Here is a 9,671-nt window from a genome sequence, read left to right as displayed (position 1 = left end):
CTCTGAAGAAGGCTGAGCGCCGAAGAATTGATGCTTTTGAACTGTGGTATTGGAGAAGACTCTTGAGTGTCCCTTGGACTGCAAGGAGATCCAACCAGTCCATTCTGAAGATCAGCCCTGGGATTTCTTTGGAAGGAATGATGCTAAAGCTGAAACTCCAATACTTTGGCCACCTCATGAGAAGAGTTGACTCATTGAAAAAGACTCTAATGCTGGGAGGGATTGGGGGCAGGAGGAGAAGGGGACGACAGAGGATGAGATGGCTGGCTGGCATCACGGACTTGATGGACATGAGTCTGCATGAACTCTGGGAGTTGGTGATGGACAGGGAGGCCTGGCGTGCTGCGATTCATGGGGTCACAAAGAGTCGGACACAACTGAGCGACTGAACTGAACTGAACCTGCGGCCAGAGAAGATATCAAGGATCAGAGAAGAGCTGTGCCCTGTTTAAACCCCTGACCCACAGAATGTGATTGTTGGAAGTGACATTTGGTGCAGCTTGTTACACAGCAGTGAAACCAGAGCAGCCAGAGCCATTCTGAAAAGGCTGTGCACTATAGGGTTGCAACTGTATGATGATCTGGAAAAAGTAAAACTGTAGAGACAGTCAGAAGATGAGTGGTTGTCAAGGGTGAGGAGGAGGAAAGAATGAATATGCAGAACCCAGAGAATTTTTAGGGCAATGAATCTCTGCCTGACACTATAATGGTGGATATGTGTGATCATGCATTTATGCAAACCCCTGGAATGTACAGCATTAACAGTGAACCCTAATAGAAACTATGGGCTTGGGGTGATGGTGATGTGTCATCATAGGTTAATTGATTATAGCAAGTGTACCCCTCTTGTGAGGGGTGTTGATAATGGGGCAGGTGGCTCAGCTGGTAAAGAATCCACCTGCAATGTAGGAGACCTGGGTTTGATCCCGGGGTTGGGAAGATCCCCTGGAAAAGGGAACGGCTACCCACTCCAGTATTCTGGCCTGGAGAATTCTGTGGACTGAAAGAGTCGGGCATGACTGAGCGACTTTCACTCACTTTATGCTGATATGAGGGCAAGGAGTATATGAGAATTTATGTACATTGTTCTCAATTTTGCTATGAGTCTAAAGTTGCTCTAAAAATAGTCTTATAAAAAATAAAAACAGGGCAGCAATCTAGGTTGGTCAATTTTTTGAGCCAAATATTTTCTTTTTTTTGGCCTCCTCATGCAGCATGTGGAACTTCCCCACCCAGGGGTCAAACCCATGCCCCCTGCATTGGTAGCATGGACTCTTAAGCACTTGACCAGCAGGGAAGTCCTTGAGTGAAATATTTAGGAGATTTGGATGTTAGTCCTGGCATTGCCACAAAATCACTCATTTCAGGTTTTGATTCTAAGCATAGATTATTGACACCAGTTGAGGATGTGATGCTAACCTGATGCTAGTCTGAGTGGCCCAGAAGGAGGGACAACAGTTTCAGCACCCTGGATCCCACTATCTATATACCTGGGGCTTCTTTGGGGTGCTCTGTCAGATGCAGAAGCAGCCTGGGTCATCATGTCCAGTGGCCTCGGAGGTCACAGGTTTCCCACCTTCCTTTCCTCTCCTGGTTCCCCTCAAGGATCGTGGGCCTTGCAGAGCAGTGTTGGGTAGACTATGGGAGTTCTGCACTCTGCTCTTCTCAAGTTCTACCTTCACTTGCTCTGTGACAGCTGGAGGAGTGCTGTTCCTCTGACGGGACTCAGTTCCTTATTTGTGAAACAGAGATTTGGACAAAACAGGAGCTGAGAGGCACTTTTGTCTTTTTTTTTTTCCTTCTTTTTTTGCATGAGAGCCAATTGAGGAAAAACAAAATGATGACAAGTTTTGGGAAACATTGCTTCTTTCTCTAATTCAAAATGAAAATGACATTTAGAGAACCAAAAGTTGCATAGAAGATGCTTAACTCTCTCTCTGTGGTCATTATCACTAACATACGTGTGAGGACTAGAGTGTGCCTGATTTTGTGCCATGTGCTGAACATGCTTGAGGTGGTTTGGTGAAGCCTTGTGAAGGCATCTTTATCCCCATTTTAGAGATGAGAACATAGAAGCTTGTAGAGGTTAACCAGCTGCCTGATGTTATCCTGCTGCCAGGATTTGAGCACAAGACGCCATATTCCTGACTCTTAGCTACCATGCCATCATGCTCTCAGTTCATCCTCAAGCATGAAGAACCCTTCTATGGCTTATGTTCCATGATTGTGAGATTTTTGTGGACTCCTCCTCCTCAGAAGGTGGCCTGGAGAAGAGATGAATCTCTGCAGAGTAGAGGCCGGGCCTTGGTACTTTCATTGATGATCGATTGTTCCTCCCTCCGAAAAACATCTGGGCCACATGCAGAGCTGGGGCTTCGTCAGCCTCTGTGTCTAGGCTGAACTCCAGCCACCAAGGATGACAGTGACAGAGGTGCTCCTCTGGACTGCCTGCTTCCCTTCTGCTCTGTTGCCCAGAGCACTTCCTCTTGGGGACAGGAACTCTTTTTCAAAGTCCTCAACTCCTAATGAATGAACAGAGCAGAAGCATGGCTTTTGACATTGGATGACTTCTGAAACCTGCTAGTCTCATGGTTAGATGCTCAGACTCTGAGGTTCCAGACATGGGCCATAATTTTGATTCTGCCTTTTATACCTTTCATTCTTGGGCAAATGACTTATTTTCTCTTGGCCTCAGTTTCCTCATTTATAACAGGACACTCTCAATCTCTTATAGGCCAAGTTCTTGTGAGGACTAAGTGGCTAATGATGCAAAATGTTTGTTTAACCCCATGCTCATGAAATCTGAGCTACTAGCATAGCAACCCACTCTAGTATTCTTGCCTGGAGAATCCCATGGACAGAGGAGCCTGGCAGGCTCCAGTCATGGGGTCACAAAGAGTTGGACACGACTGAAGGACTTAGCATGCACGTATCTTCCTTTTCATCCTGATGGAGGGAGTTGGTGGTGTTGAGCTGTCTTGGGCTACAATTTAGGGGTAGAGAGATGAGGTAGAGCATCACTAGAATGCAGGGGAGGGATACAAACCATGAAAGTGATAAACAATAGTATCAGTGATGCTCCCTTACAGCTGGTGTAGCTCAAGGAAGTTTACAAAATGCATGCAAATAAATATGCATGGACACATATATAGCTTTTGTTGATCCTTCACATGACCCTGGAAAGTAAGGAAACCATATTACATGATATATTGATATCATAGAGACCATAGCTATGTTTACCTTGATGGGTACAGGATATGAGGAGGTGACAATTACTTTTTCATCTCTGGGAAGAATGGGGACATTTGGGAGGGCAAACCAAGAACCAGTGCCAAGGGACCTGTCTCTGGTTCATATACTGCGTTTTAAAAGAGCAGGCTAAGGGTGGACACAGCTACTTGTAAGAGGTGGTGAGTTTCCATAACCCTGAAAGTAGGCATGCAGTAGGCATGTGTTAGATTGTGACCATCCTGCCCAGCTCTCTATCTGGCTTAATTGTGAGAGTCCAGGGATCTAGAAAATTGCATATGATTAACTCAACAGGTAGAAAATGATAATCCTATGAGTCTCAGACAACCGTGATCTCTTTCACCTTCCCCTCCCTGGTAGAGGCATGGCTGCACCTTTGTAATAAGATTAGCACAGTTGGAATGTCATTTCTGCAGGACTGAGGCGGCCAGTCTGGTCTGCCTGCAGCCTTCTGACTTGAATTCCACATTTGCTTCTTGCTGCTTTGGTCTTGCTGTGCTGGCCTGGGAGAGGGATGGACAGAAATGGTTCAGAGTGCTGATGCCAAGGCAGGGGTCGATGGAAGTATGGATGTCGGCAGGGTGCCAGCCAGTGGAAAGGGGCAAGTGATCAGACAGATGAGAAAAGAGCAAATGGAACTGAGCCCATGGGTGGGCTGATGCCTCTCTGTGGGGGCAGGGAACGCCAAGTTGAAAGAAAGTAACACTGCTGATCCCTGCCTCAAGGTCCGCTGGAGGAAGAGCTTCCACAGATTTGACCATTTCATGAGTCTTGGTTTTTCATGGCAGGGAAACAGGCAGAACTGCATGTTGAGAATTTGAAAGCACAATCCTTCTGAGATGCGGTCCTTGAACTGAGTCATTCATTATTAATTCATTAATTCATTGGGTACCAAATATGTACTAGGCTTAGTGAGGCAGTGGATTGGGAAGATTTCTAGTTAAATGTCCTGGTTTGATCTTGGGCAACCCATTGAATGCCTCCGAGCCTCTGTTTGCTCATCTGTAAAGTGGGGATCAGAGTGCCTGCTCTGTGCTCTAGAATGAGGCCGTATGTGTGTCCCTGAAGCAACCCTTTCTTTAATGGGTATAGAAGGAAAGAGGGCATGGTAGAGAATTGATTTTCATTGTAAATCCCCATCTCCAAAAAAGTAACCAAGAGCCAGTTTACAAAGCCATGATTCTGGGTTCTTAATGAAGATTGAGCATCTCTCTTTCTGCTAGGCTGGGATAAAGGCAAGTTTGGAGCCAGACAACTCTGAAATGCAAACCTGGCTCCACTGACTGGCAGTTCTATGATGCTGGGCAAGTGAAGACAGATGATGCCCACTTCTCTGACCACTTTCTTGGGTATTGAAAGAGAGAGTGTATGTAATGCTGTCAGACAGTGGCTGGCTTCTAGAAAGTTATGTGACTGAGAAGCTGAACAATCTGATACTCTTCTAATCGATATTTTTAAAATAATTTTGTCACTATATAGAGGAGAGGGGCTATGCTCTTAGGGAAAATGGCAGCAGCATCTCTGTTTGCTTGTCCCAGAGAGGAAGGAATTCAAAAGGCTCCTGGTTCACTCCTTAGAAGGCATTCATTGCAACCATCTGGAGGGTGAGCAGAATCTTTGCTGATTTCTGCTGCTGCTGCTAAGTCACGTCAGTCGTGTCCGACTCTGTGCGACCCCACAGACGGCAGCCCACCAGGCTCCCCCATCCCTGGGATTCTCCAGGCAAGAACACTGGATTGGGTTGCCATTTCCTTCTGCAATGCATGAAAGGGAAAAGTGAAAGTGAAGTCACTCAGTCGTGTCCAACAGCCTTAGCTTTTAATTGATAAAACAGATGTGCTTGTCTCTACTCTGCCCATCATTCAGGACAGTGCTATGGATCAAGACAGACCATACTTATGAAAGAAGTTTGTAGCTGCAGAATTCTGTGGCAATGTGAAATATTGTTATTCCAGAACAACCGTCACTTGAAGGAAAAGAAATAAATTGACTGAGTGGAATTTTGTGTGTGTGAGTTGATAGGGTGAGAATAGATTTTTCAGGGACTTCCAAAAGCACTCCACAGCTGCCTGTCCTTGCTGGCTGGTCAATCAGTACACGTTGCCTCCGTCATTTTTGTCTGTTTCTGGATTCTCATTTATCTATGCAGTCTCCCTCAAATCCACACAGAATTTATGCACTTGGTGTGCTTCCATCAAAGGCAGCACTTGTAAGGCAGAGTTGATGGCCTATTGTAAGTGTCTGATCTATGCTGCAGAACAGAAATAAACATGAACAAGACATCCCTGAAGCGATTTGACAGGAGATACAGACAGAGACAGAGGAGGAGAGGGAGAGAAAGTAGAGGGAGACGCTCCGCTAATAGACCCCTTCTGAAAAGACGAATTGGATAGACTTTTATGGACAGAAAGGAACCCATCTGAAGCCTTACTGCTGCCTTAACACCAAGTCTTTGCAGAGAACTTTTGCCTTATTTGTGAGTTCACCGTCACAGCATCCCCCCAAAGACAGGTTAGCAGGAAGGTTTTCTTTTCCCTGATAGAGCAGAAGAAAATGGAGGCAGACGGAAGCCAGGATGGTGATACTGGTGCCTGCAAGACAGTTTGGGCAGGAAAAATTTGAATATGGTCAAACCAATTTGAAACCAGTTGCTACCATAGAGCAATTGGTTCGAGCTCAGTTACTGATATTCTTTTTCCTAATTAGTTATTATACAGGTCTTAGTTGGTCACTGATTGAAGAATCAGAATTCCTCCTGTTGTCAGAGATGGAAATATAACTCAAAATAGCTTAGGCAAGAGACCAGCAATGATCTCCCACCACTGAGAAGTCCAGGTAAGGGCTAGTCTCAGGGGCTCAGAGGACATTGGAACTGTTTCCCTCCAGCCTGCATCTTGGCTGGGCTGAGTTGTCTTTGTTCTTGTCTACTGCAGAGGAGCCTGGAACTGTATGATTCAGAAGATAGCCCTTGGATAATTTTAGCTTGAACTCAAAATGGAAGGCCCCCCTTGTCATTCAAACTTCAGATTAAAAATGTCCCAAGGAAGAGTTCTAATTAACTGAATTTGGGTCACGAGATCACGTCTCGCCCAATCATTGTGGCTGGGGCAAAAAGGGACTATAATTGCCTGGCAGGGATGCGGGGAGGGGCAGGGTACTTCAGCACCACCTGGACCACATGATTACAGGGTGATGGTAGCAGTTCCCAAAAGGAAGGGCTGCCAGGTGGCAAAACCCACAGGTGTTTACACTCAGTATTGCATTGATCTCTTTTTAGCGGTTTTCCCATAGCTGAGAATTTAGTTTTTATATAATCAGTAAATGGTTTCTAAGCAGTTCATTAGGCTGATGACTCAGTCAAATTAACAGTTTTTTTCTTCCTAAGTGAGTTTGTGTGTAAAGACAGAAACTCTAGTTCACAACCCATTTTTTGGGAAGAAAAACCAAAATGATTTTTTAAATAATTATAGTTTCAAGGCAAGATGACAAAAAGGCTAATGAGGTGTTTTATTTTATTTTTTAATCTAGATAATGAAGTCCTTTAAAAAATCATTCTTTTCCTCCCAGAATTGTTTGGGATAACTGTTTAATTTTCCACTTCAAACTCCATATACATCCAGCCTCATGCTTGTCTGCTGAATAATCAATTTCTGCTATCTCTTCATGACTGCTTTTTAAGGTAACTACATTAAAACAAGGGCTTCCTAAATGTAAAAATACAGCATTGCCTTCAGTAACCTTTAATTTTCCATTCTGAATTCTTTGCTCTCCTTCCTTATGCTTATCGTGTTCTTCAGGTGTCTCTTTACCATTCTTATCAAATGCCACTACCAAGAAAACACCTTGTAATAGGCATTGAAATACAGTTTGAATTTGCTATATTTTCATTTACTAAGAGCACATACAAAGAAACTTAACTTTGTGGAATAAAAGGCTTTATCCTGGATAAGGAATCTGGGGAACACAGTGAACACCAAGGAAACATTTGGGGGAAATTTGTATCACAATCCTGGAGTCCCACCATCTAGGCATTTGCTTATTTTATTTAGATTTGAGACTAGTCTTAGTTTTGGCTGCCTCAAACCAAAACCAAAAAACAAAACAACAAAACCAAACCAAACCCCACCTTCCTCAGATCGTGGTTTATCCAGACGCACTTAACTAGCCCTGCCTATTGTGTGTGTATGTGTGTGTTAGTCCCTCAGTCTTGGGGTCGCACAGACATGACTCTATGCGACCCCATGGACTGTAGCCCACCAGGCTCCTCTGTTGGGCTCCTCTGTCCATGGAATTCTCTAGGCAAGAGCTAGAGAAAAAGGCCAGACCTTGATTTGTCAGGTTGTTTGAGTGTGAGAAGATCTCTTTGCTGCATGCAGAGTACCCTGGACTTGGAGCCAGAACAGGTAGCTTCTAGCTAGTCTTGGTTTAATTGGGAACTTACACAACTCTGGGCAAGTCACTTACTTTCTGGGGCCTCAAGTTTACTTTTTTTCTTTTTAAATATAGTTTTTTTATACAAAATATAGTTGGATAAAATAATGATTAGATGATTTCTAAGGTCCCTACTAACCCTTCAGAGCTGTTTTGATTTACATTCATTGATGTAAAACACGCATCTAATGGAAATGCAAGTCTGTCTCCACAAGGATATGTGAGCGTGCGATCAGACAGTATATGTGAAATGCCTAGCTCAGAGCAGATGTTCAACAAATCACCACTGATTATTGTACCACATGGTTCCCGTATCTTGGTGTTTATGGATTGACTTTGTGTCCCACTTTCTTTGTTGGTAGCAGCAGCCTTGCTGTGGCAATAGCTCAAACACACACAACAGAATCCTTGTCTAAATACACCCAAGGGTCCCCTGCCATGTGATGCCTGTAAGATACCGTTGTCAACATTTCTGAGGGGCCAAAACCTTGCCATCCGCCAGGAACTGAGGAGGTTTTGCTGTAGAGGAGTGGTGACTGTCCTTCCCCTTCTTGTGGTCGTGATTTATGGATTGACTATGGTTCCCTTTTACTGAGTATAGACAGGGGTCAGAGCCCTTCTTTGTATCTTTGGTGGTTCAATCCCTCTAGGTGCCCTTGAAGTCACTGGCTCCTCCCCGGTGGCTAATTGTGTAGTCAAGCAAATGCCACCCATAGGTGGTGGGTCTGTCTCCTCCAAGTAGTGTCCTTCTGTTTTTTTTTTTTTTTTTAAACTAGAACTGTTATGAGGACAGATGGCTTGCTATGATCTGTTCCCATGTTATAGGAATTATGGGAATTCTAGGTAGCTGAGTTTCTCCTTCCGCTTCTGGGGTGTTTTGGCTCAGGTATCGAATTGGGATGCTCCTTCTGCCTCACAGTCTTCCTGCCTTGGGGATGAGGTGAGAGGAGTGTCTTGAAGTGCTTACATAGTGCCTGGCATATAGTAGATGCCTGAAATATGCTTCTTGCTGAACTTAATTAATACCTGATTTCTGAGTGAATTTCTTTCTCATCCCAGAAAACCTCAATTCCCTATTTCAGAATGATTTGAGTAACAGCTCCCAATGTCCAGTCCAGCCTTCTCATTGCTCACCTTGGCCATGGAGTGCCAGCTGTATTGGGAACATGCCCTTTCCCAAACAGGTCCCACCCATTCCTGCCTTCACGCCCTTGTTCTGTTTCCCTTCTTGGACGGTCCTCTCTTGTATCTCTGACTGTGTGATGTCTATAGAACCTCAAGGCACCACACACATGTCATCTCCTCCTCTGATTATTTCCCCGGTCAGGAATGATCTCTGCCTCTTCTGTACCCCAAAGGGCACTTCAGCTCTACCTTTCCCATTCATCAGGTCATTCAGCAAATGTTGACCGAGGATCTATTACATTCTGGCATTATGCTGAAGCAGACAAGGCCCCTGGTCTTGTGAAGGCATCATCTGGATTGGAGGGGTAGATTTCGGAGTGCCCTTTTTATTTTTTAGTTTGATTTATTTGTTTTGGCTGCTCTGGGTTTTCCTTGCTTTGCACAGGCTTTCTCTCATTGTGGGCGAGCGGGGGCTACTCTTTGCTTGTTGCACACCACAGGCTTTAGGTGCACAGTCTTCAGTCGCCTAGCAGCATACGGGCTCAGGAGTTGTGGTACATGGGCTCAGGTGCACGGCATGTTGGATCATCCCAGACCAGGGATTGAACTCGTATCCCCTGCACTGACAGAGAGATTCTTATCCACTATGCCATCAGAGAAGTCCCCAGAGTGCCATTTTTAGCAGCTGGACACAAGGTGATGAGTAGCCTGTGGAAGGCTAGATCCAGGAACTGCCTTTTTTTTTAAAAAAAAATCTACCTTCAACCTCATGTTATACATACTTGTGTTTATGAGTCTTATTTTTCCTTCCTGACTCTCCAAGAGACAGGACTATCTCTTTTTTGCCTCCATATTCCCTATGGCAT

Source organism: Budorcas taxicolor, chromosome 7, assembly GCF_023091745.1.
Source record: "Budorcas taxicolor isolate Tak-1 chromosome 7, Takin1.1, whole genome shotgun sequence".
NCBI classification, from domain to species: domain Eukaryota; kingdom Metazoa; phylum Chordata; class Mammalia; order Artiodactyla; family Bovidae; genus Budorcas; species Budorcas taxicolor.
This window is presented reverse-complemented; position numbering follows the sequence as displayed.